Consider the following 23,145-nt stretch of genomic DNA (forward strand, 5'->3'; position numbering starts at 1 on the left):
CCCGACCTCGACGCCGCCCTGCCCCTCCCTCGTCGCAGTCACCCGAGGTGAGCACGCCCGCTCCTCCCTCTCCCCTACCTCTGCCTAGGGTTTCTTTATATTTTAGTTGCATATTAAGTTTATTTTTATTTATAGTAAGTTTATTTTAGTTGCATATTAAGAACTAGGTACTAATTAGGTAGTAGAATATTTTTATTTATATTAAGTTTATTTTTAGTAAGAACTAGTTGAATTAATAGAACTAGTTAGTAAGAACTTGTTTATATTTTTTAGTTAAAGCAATTTTTCCCGCCTCGACGTGGACGATGCCTATCCCGCATCCTCGTCGTCGAGTCGGCGGAGGACGACACCTGCTTGACCAGATTGGCCATGTCCGGGACTGGGCTCTGCCGGGGTGGTACTGGGAGGCGCAGATTGGTGAGGAGCCAGCCTGTCGTTGACCCGAACCTTCTTTGGTGGCGGTCGCGTGGGCCAGTGACGATCGAGAGGCTCGAGGACTCCGCGGAGGTGGTGCGTCACCGTGTCAGTGAGGAGGACGCGCACGTCCGTCGCTACTTGTTTGCGTTGGAGCACAGGCCGTTCTCCAATACCTGGCAGGTTCTCCGGGGATCTCACTGGAGCTATGATCCCATGATGGTTCCTTCTCTGTGGGTGTCCACCGCCCGCGCCGATACCCGTCGTGTGCTAGTGTTTTAGTTGTATTAGTGATGTTATATGTATGACACTATTCGTGATGTATTAGTGATAATATTCGACGATGTACGGACGTATGAGATGATTTACTTTTGCTTATTGAATGCATGCTAATTTGAGTCCTATAAGATATTTTGAAATGTATATCTTGTGTTGCTCAATATCCAAGTGGCCCGTCATGTTTGCAGGTTACACCTCCGAGTGGCCTATGTTTTGCCGGAGTGTTGATTCATTTCCGTTCCGGCAAATTTTAGGCGCTCGATATGTCCTATTTTAGCAAAGGTCATGGTGGATTTTTTCGTGAATTTTAGCATGACTTGTGCCAGAATATGTAGGAAATATCGAGTGCCCCGGATTTGTGTGTTGAGTATCTTGGTAGTTGTCTTCGATCGATTTTCAATTAATGTTTTAACTATGAACATAGGAAATGTCTGAGACGAAAAGGATTTCGGTATTTGCAAATACTGCAAAGACGAGCGCGTCCTGTGCGACGGTATCTTCCTAGATGATGATAGGCGCTTCAGCATCAAGCTGGACGAGAACTTCGAAGTGGATACAGTAAGTCACAGCGACAAGTCTTTTTTCGTAATTAAGCATGACATCTGCTTCATTTGCTTCCACTTATATTTTTTTACTATTCTACTAGCGTATCCCCTGCCATGCAAGAGTTTTTGTATTGGATAAGATAGGTTTCAGTCATAGTATGGAGGAAAAGAAAGTTTACTTGAAGACCGAGCATGGTTAAATTTTCCATGCAAAATTGTACAATTCAGACGACTACACCTATTTTGGATGCAAAACATGGCGAGCACTATGCAAGACTTATGCATTTGAGCCCGATATGGTTATCACCTTTGATATTCGTCCGGAAGATGATATTGAAGGTAATACCGACATCTGGGTCGATGTGCAGACGCCTCCAGTTATACCATTATGTAAGTTTCTCAACCATATTTATGTCTTTGATCGATATTGTTTATTCAAAAATAGTTGACAACTAATTTGTATTGTCAGCTTATTTCGGTGCAAGCAAACATGTCCAGCACTTGGTAGACAGGACCGTATACTGTCCTGGGGCTGAACTCAACTGCGAGGAGCTCAGTCATTATGTTTCATGGCTTGAGGATCTTGATACTGTCAAGACAAATTTTCTTCCTGCATTTAGAAATGTTAGTACTGAAAATGTGCGACCAATAGTGTTCGTAATGAACTACGGTCACATCTATTTAGGAAGGATGGTAAGATTTTTACTATTTGTCATCAGTGCATCTTTTCCATACATTATTTTTGAAATTAAACTTCATTGCAAAGTATGTTAACATACGATGTTCTTCAACAGGGACTCCCGATGAATGTTGTGCCTTATGGGATCGACACTAAAGGTACCATGAGTATTATCAGCTTACGGCCAAGATATCCTACAGATTACTTTAGTGCATTCAAGATTAGCGACGGATGCTTAATAGTGCAAGACTGGACCAAATATGTGATGGGGGAGCGCAGAGAAGTACTAGGGGGCAACAAACAGATGTGCTACCCACGATTAGGAGACAGGTTCATCTGCATGCTCCAGCTTGATCAAGGAGGAGAGCTATACATGTTTTATGTTATTTTACCTAAGAGAGAGCAGCAGGAGTGCTTAGCTAGCTAGAAATGAGTTTCAGGATGATGATGTGCTACACTATATTACTATGATGATAAAATAGCTAGTGTTGGTGGTAATGACTATGATGATTATTATTAGCTAGTGTTAGTGGTGATTAAATAAATACTGTTTTTTTAGACAGAAATAAATACTGTTGGTGGTAATGACTATGAGGATGATTAAATAGCTTGTGCTGGCGGATTAGATTAAAGTGGAGGCAACATGTGGTGCACATCAAAAGTACTACTAGTCCAATCTAGATCAAGTTTGGATTAGTAGTATACTTTTGACATGCACCACATATTGCCTCCACTTGAACCTAATCCACCTTCATTTGACACACTGTTATGGACATAATGATGTAAACCTCATAACTGGTATTGTATCAATATTTGTACGATGGCGCATAAATACACTAGAAATAAAAAAATAAAAAAAAGTACTAGTAGCGATGGACAGAAAACACGCTGCAAGTAGTTACCTTAGCAGCAGCGTGGTACCGAACAAACGCTGCAGCTATTCGTCCTAGCAGTAGCGCGGGCATGCACGCGCTGCTGCTAAGCAATAGCTGTAGCGCCTTATTAGTAGCGCGCCCTCCCGCGCTACTAGTGAGCACCAAACCCGCGCTGCTGCTAGGGTTTTCCCTAGTAGTGCAATGCCCCCTTTTCTACTAGTTTTCAGCCCAGAGAAAACTATATCACAACTACCCGAGTCCACATGATTCAAATTGGACTAAAAAGAGTATGATCCATGTTCCCTCATTGTTTTAGCATGATCTGACTCAAATAGAGGTGTAGTGTTGTCCTCCTGAAACGTAGTGGACAAAGAGCTTAGTGACATGGAAGGCGATCAGTGGTGTGTGGCAGGTGGAGGTATGTGGGGTGCCCAGCGGTGTGCACCGGGTGTAGGTAGGCTGGTAGGGGCGCCAATGGCATGCGGTAGGCCGATGTGGTAGCAGCGAAGGCACGACCACTTTTCATATCCTTCGAATTATGCATTGGCTTTTCCTTTATGCAAATTCGGGTGTTCTGATTGACGGTTTTGATAAATTCGGCACTATTATGCGGGCATGTTCTTTCTATGAAAAAAGAATGAGTCTCCTGGATCACATTGTTTCAAAATTCTAGCTATGCCCTGGCCCCACCCACTAAGATTTAAATCCGACACTAACATTTACACACACCCCATGTGGCATGAGCATTGGAATTCAGTGTGATTCACAGATTTTTTCTGAAAAGGGACACTTTATTACTTAAGGTTTAAGCATTACACCCGGCCTCTGCATACTAAGATGCACACAGCCAAACAAAGTTCTCTCGCACAAACAAAAAACAAAAAGGCGAAATACAAAGAAACATGTAGAGTGTGTATAACACCTAAAGCGGAGGTGGGGCAATCCTAAGATCATGCTGCCACCCATGTTGGGTAAAAGTATCCCTCGCCGTATCCTCCAATAGTGTACACACCTCCGTAAACAAGCCTCGTCTCTCCACGTGTTGTAGAGAAGACCATAAACAAAGAGTCCCAGTACATCTATAGATAACCTGCATTAGAGAAGTACTTTTATCATTAAAAACATTATCATTTCTACATAGCCAAAGCGACCAAATAACGCCAAGCGCTCCCATCATAAGAAGAGTTCTCAACCTGTGATCAATCCCATGTAACCAGTTGCCAAATACATTAGCAACACTACAAAGAGGATACAAGCCAGAAGCTATCTGGATGACTGACAATATAGAACGAGCAATTTGCATTGGAAGAACAAATGTTTTATTGTCTCATCATGGTGACAAAAGACACATTGTGAACTGCCATGCCAATTCCTCTTAATAAGGTTGTATTTAGTAAGAATGACTCCGCGACGAAGATACCATGCGGAGGTTTTATTGTTAAGAGGTATCTTCATCTTCCAAATCTTCTTGTTATTATCAACTCGCACATCCGACTGGATTAACGCTCTATACATTGAATCCTCTCAGAATTGTCCATTCCCATGGAGGTTCCATCAGAAAACATCAGACCCATGGAACAATTTCACCGTGGACAACCGCTGGAGCAACATGTTCCATGATTGTAGTCTGGGTCCAATTAAATCTCTTCTGAATATCACATTTGGCGGAAATGACTCCATTACCGTGGGAATAGTATCACCCTTGTGGCGCATAATGTTGTATAGAGCTGGATATTGTTGCCGGAGTGTGGTATTTCCTAGCCACTTGTCCAGAATCTAATTTCTGAGTCGTCCTTAATCGAGAAGGATTCATAGCCAAAGAAATATTTCTTCATAGCCATTAGACCCGCCAAAAAATGAGAATCCCAGTCTTCCAGTATACTTGGGATAAAGCCTTGGAAGCCACATATTTCCTCCTTAGGAGGGTTTGCCATACACCATCTTCTGTTAGTAATTTAAACAACCATTTACCGAGGAGGGATCTATTCTTAACCTCAAGGTCATGAATGCCCAACCCGCCTTGGTCTTTGGGACGGCAAACCTCACTCCATTTAGCCAGTCGATATTTCCTTCTCTACTGATGCTAACTCTGTAGTGTAGCTATTCGATCATGGTCATCGAGGGTGATTCCTCCTTCACCGCTCCCGATACGACTCTGGCATGCAACACCTCAAGTGTGAACCTCGACGGTGATTCCTCCTAAGTGCACCTTGACGATTACATCAAGTGGATTCCATCGAGGGTGATTCCTCGGACCCCCCCTTGATATTGTGGACACACAATTATCTGGACTTTACTTGAGACCATTTTTGAAGTTAGGTTGCCCTGAGGGGTACCCGCGAGTTGATGTGAAAGTCGCGTGGGCCCGGAGAGCACCCGCGAGATAATTACAAGGCACGGTCGGGCTGGTAGACCGCCCTAGAGATAGAGGGTTGGGCCTGGCCCTTGCCGTATTTCCTCGAGACAGGGCAATGGGGTCACATTATCGTGAGTCTTTTCCCGTCTCCGCGAGCTCCTAACACACTAAGGATTTGGGTATTTGAGTTGTGTTGGCCACTGGGTGTACGCACTAACCACCATGCGGGAACAGTTATGGGTACTTGGCGTTATAGTATCAGCCGAAGCTTTGTTTGCATCCAGTTCAGCATTGCGGCACGACTGGGCCGGCGCCATCCATGAAAGAGGTGGTGCCTGGGTCCACCCTGCTCGCAGCGACCCGGAGTGCAACCGGCGATGGGCCCAAGACCCCGGAGTGCTTAGGATGTAGACAGGAGGGGACCTCTCTGCTGAGCTTAGGTAGGGTTACGACGTGTTGATCTTTCGAGGCTGTGCATTGACCCAGGAAAGTGTGTCCGTCCAGAGTAATCAAGCATGTTGGGTAATGTGGTGCACCCTTGCAGGGAAGTTATCTATTCGAATAGTCGTGTCCACGATAACAGATGCTCGGAGTTGTATCCCGATCTATTACATCTAGAAATGGATACTTGAGATATGAGATGGATATGTGGCTCCGGGATTGCTTTCTCACAGGGAGTCGAGGAAGGATCTCTGGGCGTTAATACTACACCATGCTTGTTAAATACTCCCTCCGTTTCTTTTTAGTTTGCATATAAGATTTTGTCAAAGTCAAATTTTGTAAAATTTGACCAACTTTGTTGGAAAAAATATCAACATCTACAATACTAAAGTTATATGGTATGAAACTTAATTTCATGATGCATCTAACACTATTGATTTCATATTATGAATCTTTATTTATTTTTCTATAAACTTAGTCAAAGTTAACAAAAGTTTGACTTTGACCAAATCTTATATGCAGACTAAAAAGAAACGGAGGGAGTATAAACTACAATTTTGTACTCTTCTGAATGCTACAAGATGCTTGATGATGCTAGTGTTCGATAGGCTAGGCTTTCCCTTCTCCTCTGGCATTCTGCAGTTCTGTCCATAGATACAACTCATTCCTTTGATACTGATGCATATTTAGTATAGTTCTAATGTAAGTCTTGCAAGTACTTAGGATGAGTACTCACAGTTGCTTTGCTACCTCTTTTCCCCTAGACTCGGTTACTGCGATCAGGTTGTGGATCCCAGGAGCCAGATGCTGTCACTGTTGACGACCAGGAGTAGTTTGGAGGTCCCAGGCAGGTGGCCTTGCCTCTTCGATCGTTGTTGCTTTTGTGCTTGCCTTCTTAAGACAGTCTTGTTTAACTTATGTCTGTACTCAGATATTTTTGCTTCCGCTGACTCTTTTGTATTCGAGCCCTCGAGGCTCTTGGCTTGTAATATAAACCTTGTATTATTTTCATTTGTGTCTAGAGTTGTGTTGTGATATCTTCCCGTGAGTCCCTAATCTTGATCGTGCACATTTGCGTGTATGATTATGTACAATTGAATCAGGGGCGTCACAAGTTGGTAGTAGAATGGATTGCATGTAGGTAGCTCCCTTTCCAACTCCTTGGTCAATGTTGAGTCTAGTCTTTGAAAAAAAACTATTTTACTAACATGGTTGTGCGTCTTATGGGCCCACGTCGCCATTGGGTGGTATTAGGATCTTTTATTCCTCGTCTATACTCTGGGAATCTGATCTCTCTCCTATTCGGGTTAAATGATTTTGCTAACTATAACTCTAGGTTCTCATAAACACTTTCTCCCAGAGAGCCTCTCATTCAGATGATTGCTTGGCGCACCAGAAGATTCCAAAGATACCCTACGATGTTTTCCCAAGACCCTTGTGCCCTTCACCGCTGCGATCCCTACCACCGATAAATCCTTGTGGGTAACATCCTACATTTTTCGTTCATACCTTCATCCCTAGTTGCTCTTATTATTACAAGATGCCCTAAACTACTATTCGATCTTCCAAAAATCCTCTATAGCCTATTGCTCTTGAAATTCTTGCTTGCTTGCACTATGGTTAAACCCATAAGCCTAGTAATCATATTGGCATCCTTTGTCACTATAATTTTGGGTCCGTTGAATCAGTATGTTGCGGATGCTCGCAATCCTCAGTCAAACCCTAGAATTCATTATTCCGGCTCAGACATCATTTTGAACAGGTGCTGGTTCTCGACCAATCAAATTACCATCGATTATACCCCTAAGTCTATTCAACTTATCCATCCTTGATCAGAGCATTTGCTTCTGATCCCTTGATTTGGGAATCATAATTCCTTTGCATTTGACCTTTGAATTAGTCAGTTGTTTCTATAATCTGATCTCCTTGCATTCTTTCTTCTTCGTCTTGAGTACCGATGCTCACATCAGATCCCTTGTGGACCACCAGATCCTTTGTTGGGTTTTATCCGATAGTGTCCTTCATATTTAGTAACCATGTGATCCTTTCCTCAGATACATAATGCCTTTGGGAAATTCTACCCCCCGCTCTTGTCAACCATACTCTGCTTCTGGACTTGAGTTATTTACTCGTGAATTTTATGGTATATGTTCCTAAGATGCCCCTATGGGTTGAACCTGTGCCTTCACTAATTCTTGCGAACCCAAGAGTTTTCACGAGTCATACTATTCTGGTGTTTTGCCAGATAAAAATTAAACACTACAACTTCATCGAAAGCGAGAAGTGAATGATAGGTTATGCATTGAGGAAGTGGGAGTCGACCTTGAACTTTGCGTTCATGCCCTTGGACACGATGCATTTATCATGGAAGTTTCTCGTAAAAATAATTACCCCATGATATAAGTTCATCTTATATCTGGGATTTGGTATTTTGCAATCGTGGTTCCGACCATATTGTCCTTCTTTGATCGCATTTCTCGAGCAAGTTAAAGTACTTGTCTTCTACTGATCAAAACATCTGTCCAACCTCAATCCTCCTCCACCTTCGTGTATTACCCTCTATTATCTCGATAATATCACTGAACTACATTACTTCCTATGAGTTCTGCAACAAGTATTGTTTCTCATTGATTATAATTCTCCCTCGGGTTCTGAGTTGTTACTCACTCAAGAACACCGATAAGTGAATCGAGTCCGCACTGTGATCCAATAACTCTTAGTAATCTTTGATTCTTACGAGTTTGTACTCAAACATGGCATTCCCAGTCGATTGTCTATATCATTAGCATCATGATATATGATCTCCCAAACACCCTGGAGTGGGTAAAGTCATGAATTTCCTCACCCTCTTTTATCAAAGTGGTTATCTACTTGTTGTCTTGTCTTGTATATCTTGCTCTACTTGTTCTTGTGGAGCATTTACTACTAATACTTGTGTTTAAACACATTTTCCTTTTCATTGGTCTGTTTAACCTAGAAAACACATTTTCCTTTCGATTGTTTTGTTTAACCTTTCTTGCGATTCAATTAATCTAACAGTAAATCTATTCTTCTTATGTAAACACCTCGGTGTACAACTCTGTCAGTAAGCCATGTTACTATTGTTGATGACATTCCGGTAACCACTGATGGATGAGAACTTTGCCTATTGGTCCGCCTCGCCTTGCAAGCAGGGAAATGGTTCTCTTCGGCCCTCGCCCTTGGTACCAAAGTTGTTGCCAACATAACTGACATACTATCCTCTGACATTCCTTGCTATCATGACCGTCCAAAATGTTAGCGCCTTCCTGCTTTTAACCCACATGATGGGCCCATAACCCACAATTCTACAGTTTCAAAACCTGACTCTCCTATACACCACTATTTCTAAAGTTATTCCTCATGCTTGGCTTCGTCTAAAAATCCCGAGCCACCTTCCGAGAGACGATCTATTCTGGTATCAAATGCAATACATATTCTCGTTGCTGAACCGCTTTTCACACTCTGTTTCACACATCAGACAATTGTCTATCTGCTTGAAACTTCTTATTGTACCTTCTTGCTCTCGATGTGTTTCATTTGTTCAACTCAAGAGATACTCATGAGTTCACTCATGGGATAATCCCATATGATTACCCCTTATATCATCCTATCGTTGCCGAGCTGCCCCTTACCTATTCGTAAGTACGATGGAGACTCCGAAGAAAAGATAACGACTTCATCATGATGACCTGAAGCAGGGAAATGAAGACATCAACGTAGTGGATGGACCTCTTCGAGAAGAGAAACCAAGACTGAGAAGAATCATTAGAAATTTCGTAACCTAGTTTTCCCGCTTATTCCACCCCTTAAATCTTGAGACGAGATTTCTTGTAGTGGAGGAGAATTGTGACACCCAGATAATTAAGCTATAGTAACCTCTGCTAGTGATACCATGTGAGGACGATTACTGTTGTTAATCTCGCAGTGATTCAAATCTTGTTCAAATTCAAAATTCAAAATCAAGTTAAATAATAAAAGTTTTCAAACATAAAAACTAAAATGTTCAAAGTGTGGCAAATAATCTCTGGTTATTTGACATGTTGAAACATATATTTTAGAATGTGTTTTATTGCCCTAAAATATATACAACGAGGGCTAAAACTATTACTAAATGTTTTTTAATTAATGGACAAATACAAACTATTTAATTATAGTGTTAAATTCTTTATTGTAGTGGCATATTTATGGTAGGTGTTGTTTAGATATTTTATAAAGCGAAAATGAACAAAAGGTTACTAAAAGAAACTGAGCTATAAAATAAAAAGTAAATGAAAAAGGAAAAAAAATAACCCCACCACTGCCCTTGGGCCTCGGCCAACTGGTCGACCTAGTCGGCCAGCCACCCCCCACCCCCCACCACCCGAAACCCTAACCACCCACACCCCGATCCCCTCACTCCTCTCCCTCTCGCCCCCCGATCCACCTCTCCCTCTCGCCGCCCCCCTGATCTGGATCGGGCTGCGTCATGGCGCCCTGAGCCCTGACGCCCGCCATCGCCAACCGTCGAACCCGTCGCGCAGCCGCTTGCCTCCCGGACTCCTCCTCGCCCCTCCTCTCCCTCACGGGACGCCCTCCTGAAGCCGCAACCTCGCCTCGCCGCTGACCCGACGCCGTCGCCCGTCATCACTGCCACCTCGTCGATGTCCTATTTCGTCCCCCTCCCCGCCGACTTCCCCGTTCCTCACCGGTGAATACCTGCAGCGGGAGTGAGCTCACCCTGTCCCTTCCCTCGTTCCCCTGTCCTGGCCCCACGGTCGCCACGCACCGCGCATGCACAGCCGCGCCCGGCTTGCACCCGTCACCGCTTGTGCTCGCCCTACAAGCCGCACACCCTTGCCCTAGCTACTCCGGCCTCTCTCCCGCAACCCCCGCTGCCCGCGCCACTGCGCCCACCCCGCGTCGCTGCTCCCCGCACGCGGCCACCACCGCAGCTGCCGCAACGCCTCCGGCCCCGCCCCTCCCGCTCATCCGACCGACGGCGTGTGGCCTTTGTGCCCGTCGACGCTCGTTGTGCGCCTATGTGTGAGCACAAACGCGGCCACGGCTGGTGCCAATGATAGTTGGGGCCTAGCCCCTATGAAGAAAGTTAAAAGTTAAAAAATGTGTGTAAAAGAAAAATGATGTTAATCAATTAATTAATTAAACTTAATTAATGTAGCTTAATTAGCTAATTAACTTGTAATTAGCTTGATGCGTCAATGACAGTAGGGCCCCACCACTAATTAGACTGATTTGAACAATTTGTTAAAACACATGTGACACTGATAGATGGGCCCTATTGACCCTGTTGACTGGTCAACATTGATCCAGTCAACGCTGACTATACTGCTGACTGGGCACTGACAGGCCCCACATGTCATTGACTATGGCTAGATCTGCCCTGTGTGATAAAACTATTTTACTGTTTAATTCGAATTAAATAAATTTGAGGATTTTTAGGAATTGTTTGATACTTTGAAAATTAATATAAAATAAACCGCAGCTTGGATGAAAATACTTTGTACATGAAAGTTTCTCAGAAAAATGTGACGAATCAGAATATGCAGTCCGTTCGTGTGCCACACGTCCCTAGCATAGCAAACATGGAACCCTCCCCTCCGGTTCGTCTGTCCGAAAATGCCAAACACCAGGAAAACATTCTCGGATGTTTTCCCCCATTGCCAGTATCGTGTAACACCGCGTTAGAACACCCCTGGTGCTGCTTTTGTCTTGACATGCATATATAGTAATGTACTTGTTTTCTCTGTATTTATTGTTTCTCCCCCCTCTTCTCTTTGGTAGACCTCGAGCCCGTTGCTATTGCCTCTGTGATCGACTACATCGACAACGACTCTTCTTCCTTTTCGGCAGAGCTTCCAAGCAAGCAAACCCCCCCCCCCTTGATCATTCTGATATCGCCTAGTTCATTATCCCTCATGCTTGCATTAGATGTTGCTACTGTTATTGATTGCTCCTATTCTGATGCATAACCTGCTTTTGTAACCTACTATTGTACCATACCTGCTTATCCTAAACTACTTAGTATAGGTTGGTTAGTAATCCATCAGTGACCCCTCACCCTATCCCAGTTGCCTCGGCTTGATGACCGATGACTCAATCAACGAGATCGATGTCCAGAGCCCAACACATTGCTTCACTCCCCCTTGTTGCTCGACTCTGCACAGCTACTATCGAGCGTCGGGGGTGATACCTAATACGTCTCCAACATATCTATAATTTATGAAGCATTCATGCTATTTTACTACCTGTTTTGAATGATTACGGGCTTTATTATACACTTTTATATTACTTTTGGGACTAACCTAACCGGAGGCCCAACCCATATTGCTGTTTTATTGCCTGTTTCAGTATTTCGAAGAAAAGGAATATCAAACGGAGTCCAAACGGAATGAAACCTTCGGGAACATGATTTTTGGAACGAGCATGATCAGGGAGACTTGGAGTACAAGCCAGGGAAGCTTCGAGGAGGCCAGGATATAGGAGGACGTGCCCACCCCCCTGGGCTTTGCTATTATAGTTGGATCTTATGATGTTTCTCCCCCTCTACTCTCTTGTGATGAATTGAGTTTTCCCTTTGAAGTTATCTTATTGGATTGAGTCTTTAAGCATTTGAGAACACTTGATATATGTCTTGCCATGCTTATCTGTGGTGACAATGGGATATCACGTGATCCACTTGATGTATGTTTTGGTGATCAACTTGCGGGTTCCGCCCATGAACCTATGCATAAGGGTTGGCACACGTTTTCGTCCTGACTCTCCGGTGGAATCTTTGGGGCACTCTTTGAAGTACTTTGTGTTGGTTGAATAGATGAATATGAGATTGTGTGATGCATATCGTATAATCATGCCCACGGATACTTCAGGTGACAATGGAGTATCTAGGTGACATTAGGGTTTTGGTTGATTTGTATCTTAAGGTGTTATTCTAGTATGAACTCTATGATAGATTGAACGGATAGAATAGCTTCATGTTATTTTAGTACGGACTCTTGAATAGATAGAACAGAAAGGATAACTTTGAGGTGGTTTCGTACCCTACCATAATCTCTTCGTTTATTCTACGCTATTAGTGGCTTTGGAGTGACTCTTTGTTGCATGTTGAGGGAGAGTTATATGATCCAATTATGTCATTATTGTTGAGAGAACTTGCACTAGTGAAAGTATGAAACCTATGCCTTGTTTCCTACCATTGCAATACCGTTTACGCTCACTTTTATCATTAGTTACCTTGCTGTTTTTATATTTTCAGATTACAAATACCTATATCTACCATCCATATTGCACTTGTATCACCATCTCTTCGCCGAACTAGTGCACCTGTACAATTTGCCATTATATGGGGTGTGTTGGGGACACAAGAGACTCTTTGTTATTTGGTTCCAGGGTTGCTTGAGAGAGACCATCTTCACCCTACGCCTCCCACAGATTGATAAACCTTAGGTCATCCACTTGAGGGAAATTTGCTACTGTCCTACAAACCTCTGCACTTGGAGGCCCAACAACGTCTACAAGAAGAAGCCAGTGTAGTAGACATCAAGACCTCATAACACACTCCTGATGATAAGTCTGTAGGGTAGCTATTCTATCATGGTCATCGAGGGTGATTCCTCCTTCACCACTCCCGATACGACTCTATTGTGCAACACCTCAAGTGTGAACCTCGAGGGTGATTTCTCCTAGGTTTACCTTGATGATTACATCAAGTCAATTCCATCGAGGGCGACTCCTCTAATTCCCCCTTGATGTTGTGGACACATAGTTACCTGGACTTTACTTGAGACCATTGTTGAAGTCGTGTCGACCCTGAGGGGTACCCGCAAGTTGATGTGAAAGTCGGGTGGGCTCGGAGAGCACCCACATGATAATTGCGAGGCACGGCTGGGCAGGTAGACTGCCCTAGATAAAGAGAGAATTGGGCCTGGCCCTTGCCGTATTTCCTCGAGACGGGGCGACGGGGTCATATTATCGTGAGTCTCTGCTCGTCTCCGCGAGCTTCTAATACACAAAGGATTTGGATTTTTGATCTGAGTTGGCCACTAGCCTATACACACTAACCACCATGCGGGAATAGTTATGGGCACTTGGTGTCGTATTATCAGCCGAAGCTTTGTCAGACGTCTAGTTCAGCATTGCAGCACGGTTGGGCTAGCGCCATCCATGACCAAGGTGGTACCTGGGTCCACCCTGCTTGCAAGGACCCGGAGTGCAATGGGCGATGGGCCCAAGACCCCGAAGTGCGTAGGATGTAGACCGGCAGGGACCTCTCTGTTGAGCCTAGATAGGGCTGCGACATGTTGATTTTCCGAGGCCAGACATTGACCCAAGAAAGTGTGTCCAGCCAGAGTAATCAAGCATGTTAGGTAATGTGGTGCACCCCTGCAGGGAAGTTATCTATACGAATAGATGTGTCCACGGTAAAGGACGCTCGGAGTTGTATCCCTATCAGTTACAACTAGAAATGGATACTTGAGATATGAGATGGATATGTGGCTCCGGGATTCCTTTCTCGCAAGGAGTCGAGGAAGGATCTCTGGGCGTTAATACTACAACATGCTTGTTAAATATAAACTTCTATTCTGTACTCTTCTGCATGTTGCAAGATGCTTGAAGATTCTAGTCTTAGATATGCTAGGCTTTCCCTTCTCCTCTGGCATTCTGCACTTCAGTCCACAGATACAACTCATTCCTTTGAAACTGATGCATACTTAGTATAGTTCTGATGTAAGTCTTGCGAGTACTTCGCACGATTACTCATGGTTGCTTTGATACCTCTTTTCCCTTATACTCGGTTGCTACAATCAGGTGGTGGATCCCAGGAGCCAGATGTTGTCACCGCCGATGACCAGGAGTAGTTAGGAGGTCCCAGGTAGGAGGCCTTGCCTCTTCGATCGTTGTTGCTTTTGTGCTTTCCTTCTTAAGGAGGTCTTGTTTAACTAATGTCTGTACTCAGATATTGTTGCTTCCGCCGACTCTTGTGTATCGAGCCTTTGTATTCGAGCCCTCGAGGCCCCTGGCTTGTAATATAAAGCTTGTATTATTTTAATTCATGTCTAGATCTGTGTTGTGATATCTTCCCGTGAGTCCCTGATCTTGATTGTACATATTTGCGTGTATGATTAGTGTATGATTGAATCGGGGACGTCACACCATGGAAGTATCTAGTATTCAAATCACCTTTTAGGATAAACTGAGAGTTAGAATGTGGGTACCATTTAAGTTCCGCTTCACACGGCATGTTAGCTATCTGTGCATTCGAATGATTCTTGATTTCGGTTTCATGCTCATATAGGGGTCTAACCTCCGCCAAAGCTTCTATTTCATCAATAATAGATGAAATACGAAGCTTCTCCTTTTTTAGGAAACCTACCATATGGCAAGCCCAACCACCAAGGAATTTACGTAATGCATGTATTTTATTATTCTATCTATGTATTGGGGTAGGCCCGGCCACCGGTTTGTCCCACACCTCCTTGACCATATCATGGAAGCCATCCCAAAGCAACCACCCAAGTTTGAATTTGAACTAGCGTATATGTTGTGGTTGTGGAAATCCAGTAGTTAGGAGAATGGGTGTGTGGTCTGATATAGCCTCGATACGAGGTAGAGCATGAACAGACACCATAGGAAATTTATACTCACAGTCAGTATCCAATAAAACGTGATCTAGTTTCTCATATGTCGGTTCTGGAAGTCTGTTCGTCCAAGTGCATTGTCTTCCAATCATGGACACCTCTTGCAAATCTAGACTGTCAATGACAACATTGAAAAGAAAAGGCCAATAATTATCAAACCTACCGTGACTTTTCTCATCTGGAAACCGAAGCAATTTGAAATCCCCACCAATAAGAATGGGATATGGATTATTGATGACCCACAAGTGTAGGGGATCCATCGTAGTCCTTTCGATAAGTAAGAGTGTTGAACCCAACGAGGAGCAGAAGGAAATGATAAGCGGTTTTCAGTAAGGTTTTCTCTGCAAGCACTGAAATAGTAGGTGATAGATAGTTTTGTGATAAGATAAATAGTAACAAGCAGAAGTAAATGAAGTAAATAAAGTGCAGCAAGGTGGCCCAATCCTTTATGTATCAAAGGATAAGCCTGGACAATTTCTAATAATGAGGAAGGAGCTCCCGAGGGCACATTGGAAATTATCATCAAGCTAGTTTCATCACGTTCATAAGATTCACGTTTGGTACTTTGATAATTTGATATGTGGGTGGACCGGGAATTGGGTACTGCCCTAACATGGACAAGCATCCCACTTATGATTAACCCCTATTGCAAGCATCCGCAACTACAAAAAGGAGTATTAAGGTAAACCTAACCACATCATTAAACATATGGGTCCATATCAACCCCTAACGAAGCAACGCATAAACTAGGGTTTAAGCTTCTGTCACTCTAGCCACCTATCATCTACTTATTACTTCCCTATGCCTTCCTCTAGGCCCAAATAATGGTGAAGTGTCATGTAGTCGACGTTCACATGACACCACTAGAGGAGAGACATCATACATCTCATCAAAATATCGAACGAATACCAAATTCACATGACTACTAATAGCAAGACTTCACCCATGTCCTCAGGAACAAACGTAACTACTCACAAAGCATATTCATGTTCATAATCAGAGGTGTAATAATATGCATGAAGGATCTGAACATATGATCTTCCACCAAGTAAACCAATTAGTATCAACTACAAGGAGTAATCAACACTACTAGCAACCCACATGTACCAATTTGTGGTTTTGATATAAGATTGGATACAAGAGATGAACTAGGGTTTTGAGATGAGATGGTGCTGGTGAAGATGTTGATGGAGATTGATCCCCTCCAGATGAGAGGATTGTCGGTGATGACGTTGGTGATGATTTCCCCCTCCCGGAGGGAAGTGTCCCCGGCAGAACAGCTCCACCAGAGCCCTAGATTGATTCCGCCAAGGTTTAGCCTCGTGGCGGCGGAGTTTCGTCTCGTAAGCTTGCCCACGAATTTTTCCAACACAAAACCCTTCATATAGCAGAAGATGGACGCCGGAGGCCCACCAGGGGGCCCAGGTGATAGTGGGGCGCGCCCTAGGGGGGGGGGCGCCCCCTATCTCCTAGACAGGGTGTGGGCCCGCTGGCCTATTTCTTTTGCTCATAATTCCTTGATCAATCCAAAAAGTTGTTTCGTGGAGTCTCAGGTCTTCTGGAGTTGTGCAGAATAGGTTTCCAACGTTTGCTCGTTTTCCAGCCAGAATTCCAGCTTCCGGCATTCCCCCTCTTCATGGTAAACCTTGTAAAATAAGAGAGAATAGCCATAAGTATTTGAGATATAATGTGTAATAACAGCCCGTAATGCAATAAATATTGATATAAAAGCATGATGCAAAATGGACGTATCAACTCCCCCAAGCTTAGACTTCACTTGTCCTCAAGCGGAAGCTGAAATCAAAAAATATGTCCGCATGTTTTGAGATAGAGGTGTCAATAAAAATAAAATATGGACATGAGGGCATCATGATCATTCTAATGACAACAACATATATGGATTTTGTCATATGATTTCCTATGTTCAAGTAATAAGCAATTTACAATGTCAAGTATGGTCCAAAAACTTCATTGGGAACAAACAAACTATAATCTCAGTCATTGAAGCAATCGCAATTTATTGTAACATCAAAAAGAGTCACTAATAGAGCTTCTCAGCAAGCTCACATACTCAACTATATCGTAGTCTCCCATAACTGTTAACACTCACGCAATACTTGTGGTTATAGAGTTTCTGCCGGACACTGAGAAAGATAGGGGCTTATTGTGTTGCCTCCCAACGTATTCACCTTTAGGTGATGTCAACAATAATAGCCTATGCCAACTTACATCCAATCGGACATATATATCATGATCTTTCAAACACGAAGAGCATGCCAAAGGATAAAATGAAAAAGGGGAAGGTGAGGACCACTTTGACTCAAGTATTAAAGTAAAACATAAAGTAAAAGATAGGCCCTTCGCAGAGGGAAGCAGAGGTTGTCATGCGCTTTTAGGGTTGGATACACAAAATCTTAATGTAAAAGAACGTCACTTTATATTTCCCCTTGTATGTGGACCTTTATTATGCAATCCATCGCTTTTATTACTTCCACAACAAGTTCGTACAAAGATTATTTTCTCTGCACTAATAAGTCATGCATATTTAGAGAGCAATTTTTATTGCTTGCACCGATGACAACTTACTTGAAGGATCTTACTCAATCCATAGGTAGGTATGGTGGACTCTCATGGAAAAACTGGGTTTAAGGATATTTGGAAGCACAATTAGTATCTCTACTTGGTGCAAGGAGTTTTGGCTAGCATGAGGGGGAAAGGCAAGCTCAACATGTTTAGAAGGTCAATGACAATATCCTTTAACTGAGATGTCGGAAAACATAAACCATTACGTTGTCTTCCTTGTCCAACGTCAACTCTTTTAGCATGTCATACTTAATGAGTGCTTCACAATCATAAAAGATGTCCAAGATAATATATTTATATGTGAACCCCTCTTTCCTTATCACCTCCTTTTAATTGCAACGATGACCAAGGCTACGTTCATCAACTCTCAACAATTTTTATGCCTCATACTTTATATGTGTGAAGTTATCACTATCCATAAGATCAATATGAACTCTTTTATTCTTTCTACTTTCTCAAGATCATAACAACATAGCAAAGCCCTTGACTCAACACTAATCTTTATTATAGATAGCACATGGACTCGCTTACAAAAAGAGATCACAACGAAAAACTCAAAACTACTTGATATCAAAACTTCGAACTAATAGATCAAGATACTACTAAAAGGATCGAACTAAATAAAGCGGTAAAGATAGGAGTGTGATGGTGATACGATACCGGGGCACCTCCCACAAGCTTGGCAGTTGCCAAGGGGAGTGCCCATACCCATGTGATTATTTCTTCGGAGGTGGTGAAGTAGGAGTTGTCACACTTTTCTTCTCTAGCTTGCGTCTGAGGCTAAAATTTTCTCCCTCAGATCCTCATTATCGAGCTCAAGTTTCATTATCTTTTTGCATAGTGTTGCCTTGCTGTCCTGCCAAAAACGTGGTGGGATAGATTGGACCTTAGGGAGACTTGACTTCTTGAACTCCACATGCATATCACTAGGTTGAGGCAGTGGATCGTCCTCTTCATCAGAGCTTGTTTCCTCCTTCCTCTTTGGATCATAGTCTTCTTCTTCCTCAGTGGTCCAGCCATAGCGTTCCACATCCCCATATACTTTTGGATTTGCAATATAATCAGTTATGTAGCTCTCTTCCTCCGAATCTTGGGACGACATCTTGTTCAATTCTACAGCAGGAACATCTCGAAATGAAAACAGAGGATATTTGCGTGATACGGTGGTCAAAACCTTCAGGAGTATATATAATGAATTTTTACCGACCAAAATACGTAACATACAAGAAAACGGAGTCCGTGAGGCACACGAGGTGCCCACAAGACATGGGGGTGCGCTCTACGGGGGGGGGGGGGCTCCTCTCTCGTGGGAGCCTCGTGTCCCTTTCGGACTACTTCTTTCTTCCTGAAATCCTTAAATAATCCAAAACTGATGAAAATTGCCATTAGAGTTGTTTTGGAGTCGATTTACTTACCGTACCACGTACCTATGCCTTTTCAGAGTCTGGAACATTCTGGAAAGTGTCTCTTATGTACTCCTCAGGGGTTATGGTTTCAATAATATTGGTTTCAACATTGATAGGATTAGCTGAAATATAATGTTTAATTCTTTGACCGTTTACCACCCTCGGATTTGTGCCTTCAAAGTTGTTCATTTTTATAGCACCTGAACGATAGACCTCCTCGATAACGTAGGGACCTTCCCATTTTGAGAGAAGTTTTCCTGCAAAAAATCTTAAACGAGAGTTGAACAATAACACGTAATCTCCTACGTTAAACTCACGCTTTTGTATCCTATTATCATGCCAGCGTTTGAATTTTTCTTTGAAAAGCTTAGACTTCTCATATGCTTGGGTTCTCCATTCATCAAGTGAGCTAATATCAAATAACCTTTTCTCACCGGCAAGTTTGAAGTCATAATTAAGCTCTTTAGTAGCCCAATATGCTTTATGTTCAAGTTCAAGAGGTAAATGACATGCTTTTCCATAAACAATCTTATATGGAGACATACCCATAGGATTTTTATATGCAGTTCTGTAGGCCCATAATGCATCATCAAGTTTTTTGGACCAATTCTTTCTAGATCTATTCACAGTCTTTTGCGAAGTTAATTTAAGCTCTCTATTGCTCAACTCTACTTGACCACTAGACTGCGGGTGATAAGGAGATGCAATTCTATGATTGACATCATACTTAGCAAGCATCTTACGGAAAGCACCATGAATAAAGAGTGAACCACCATCAGTCATAAGATATCTAGGGACTCCAAACCTCAGAAAAATAACTTCTTTAAGCATTTTAATAGAAGTTTTATGATCAGCACTACTAGTTGGAATAGCTTCTACCCACTTAGTAACGTAATCAACAGTAACTAAAATATGTGTATAACCATTGGAGGCAGGAAAAGGTCCCATATAATCAAAGCCCCAAACATCAAATGGTTCAATAACAAGAGAATAATTCATAGGCATTTCTTGACGTCTACTGATGTTACCTATTCTTTGACATTCATCACAAGATACGACAAACTTACGAGCATCTTTGAAAAGAGTAGGCCAATAAAAACCAGATTGTAGTAACTTGTGTGCAGTTCTATCTCCAGCGTGGTGTCCTCCATAGGATTCAAAGTGACACTTGCGTAGGATTTGTTCCTGTTCATGCTCAGGCACACAATGTCTAATAATACCATCTACTCCTTTATAAAGGTGTGGATCATCCCAGAAGTGATGTCTTAAATCATAAAAGAACTTTTTCTTTTGCTGGTATGTGAAACTAGGTGGTAAATATTTAGCAACAATGTAATTAGCATAGTCAGCATACCAAGGAGCAGTATGAGAAGCATTGACAACCGCTAATTGCTCATTAGGAAAACTATCATTAATAGGCAATGGGTCATCAAGAACATTCTCTAGCCTAGACAAGTTGTCTGCAACGGGGTTCTCAGCTCCCTTTCTATCAATAATATGCAAGTCAAATTCTTGGAGCAAGAGAACCCATCTAATGAGTCTAGGCTTAGCATCTTTCTTTTCCATAAGATATTTAATAGCAGCATGATCAGTGTGAATAGTAACTTTGGAATCAACAATATAAGGTCTAAACTTATCACATGCAAACACAACTGCTAAGAATTCTTTTTCAATGGTAGCATAATTTCTCTGGGCAGTATCAAGAGTCTTACTGGCATAATGGATAACATTCAATTTCTTATCGACTCTTTGCCCTAAAACAGCACCTACAGGATAATCACTAGCATCACACATAATTTCAAAAGGCAAATTCCAATCAGGTGGCTGAACAATAGGTGCTGTGATCAAAGCTTTCTTAAGTGTTTCAAATGCTTCTACACAATCATCATCAAAGACAAAAGGAATATCTTTTTGCAATAAATTAGTCAGAGGCCTAGAGATTTTAGAGAAGTCCTTAATGAACCTCCTATAAAAACCGGCATGACCAAGGAAACTTTTTATACCTTTTATGTCCTTGGGACATGGCATATTTTCAATAGCATCAACTTTGGCTTTATCAACTTCAATACCCCTCTCGGAGATCTTGTGCCCCAAGACAATGCCTTCATTAACCATAAAGTGACACTTTTCCCAATTTAGGACGAGACTAGTGTCTTCGCATCTCTGCAAAACTCAATCAAGGTTGCTCAAACAATCATCAAAAGAGGATCCATAGACGAAGAAGTCATCCATGAATACCTCACAAATCTTTTCACAAAAATCAGAAAATATAGCCAGCATGCATCTTTGAAAGGTAGCAGGTGCATTACATAAACCAAAAGGCATACGTCTATAAGCAAAAGTACTAAATGGGCAAGTAAAAGTAGTTTTAGATTGATCCCCCGCTGATACAGGTATTTCAGAGAAGCTAGAATAACCATCTAGAAAGCAAAAATGTGTGTGTTTGGATAACCTTTCTAGCATTTGATCAATAAAAGGTAAAGGGTATTGATCTTTCTTAGTAGCTTTATTTAACTTGCGGAAATCAATTACCATCCTATAACCTGTAACAATTCTTTGCGGGATCAATTCATCTTTATCATTAGGGACAAAGGTAATACCTCCCTTTTTAGGGACACAATGGACAGGGCTTACCCATTCACTATCAGCAACGGGATAAATAATACCTGCCTCAAGGAGTTTTGGTATCTCCTTTCTCACCACTTCCTTCATTTTGGGATTTAATCGTCTTTGAGGATCTCTAACAGGTTTGGCATCTTTCTCCACTGAAATTTTGTGTTGACATAATGTGGGACTAATGCCGTTGAGATCATCCAGGGTATATCCAATAGCAGCTCGGTGCTTCTTCAGAGTTTTCAATAATCTTTCTTCTTCTTTCTCTGAAAGGTTAGCACTAATAATAACAAGATATATTTCTTCTTCATCAAGATAAGCATACTTAAGATTATCAGGTAATGGTTTGAGTTCAAACACGGGATCACCCTTGGGTGGAGGGGGATCCCCAAGAATTTCAATGGGAAGATTATGTTTTAGCATAAGTTCTTGTTTAAGGAACACTTCATCTATTTCTTCCCTTTCCTTCATAAACATATCGTTTTCATGGTCTAGCAAATATTGTTCTAACAGATCAGTTGGAGGAACAACAATGGAAGCAAGACCAATAATCTCATCCTTACTAGATGGTTCCTTTTCACGATGTTGTTTACTAAACTTAGCGAAATTAAACTCATGAGACATACCATCTAAGCCAACGGTGACAATATTCTTTTCACAATCAATCTTAGCACTAGCAGTGTTCAAGAAGGGTCTACCAAAAATAATGGGACAAAAATCATCTTGTGGGGAACCGAGAACAAGAAAATCAGCAGGGTATTTAATCTTCCCACACAAGACTTCAACATCTCTAACAATCCCAATAGGTTTAATGGTGTCCCTATTAGCAAGCTTAATAGTAACATCAATATCTTCTAATTCAACTGGTGCAATATCGTGCATAATTTCTTTATAAAGATCATAAGGTATCGCATTAGCACTAGCACCCATATCAGATAAGCCATGATAACAATGATCTCCAATTTTAACAGAAATAACAAGTGTGCCTACAACAGGTCTACGTGTCTTAGTATCGGGTCTAGCAATATTAGCAGTTTCACCCAAGAAAGAGATAACATGCCCATCTAAGTCCTCATCCAAGAGATCTTTAATCATAGCAATACCAGGTTCAACATTAATTTTCTCAGGAGGTGTATAGGTCCTAGTATTACTCTTACGAACAACAGTCGAAGCTTTAACATGATTTTATCCTAACAGGAAACGGAGGTTTTTCAACATAAGCAATAGGAATAATAGGATCACTATATGTAATAGTCTTCTCTTTGAGTGTAATAGGTGCAACTACTTTCACTTCGTCA

Source organism: Triticum dicoccoides, chromosome 1B (genome assembly GCF_002162155.2).
Source record: "Triticum dicoccoides isolate Atlit2015 ecotype Zavitan chromosome 1B, WEW_v2.0, whole genome shotgun sequence".
Lineage (NCBI taxonomy): Eukaryota > Viridiplantae > Streptophyta > Magnoliopsida > Poales > Poaceae > Triticum > Triticum dicoccoides.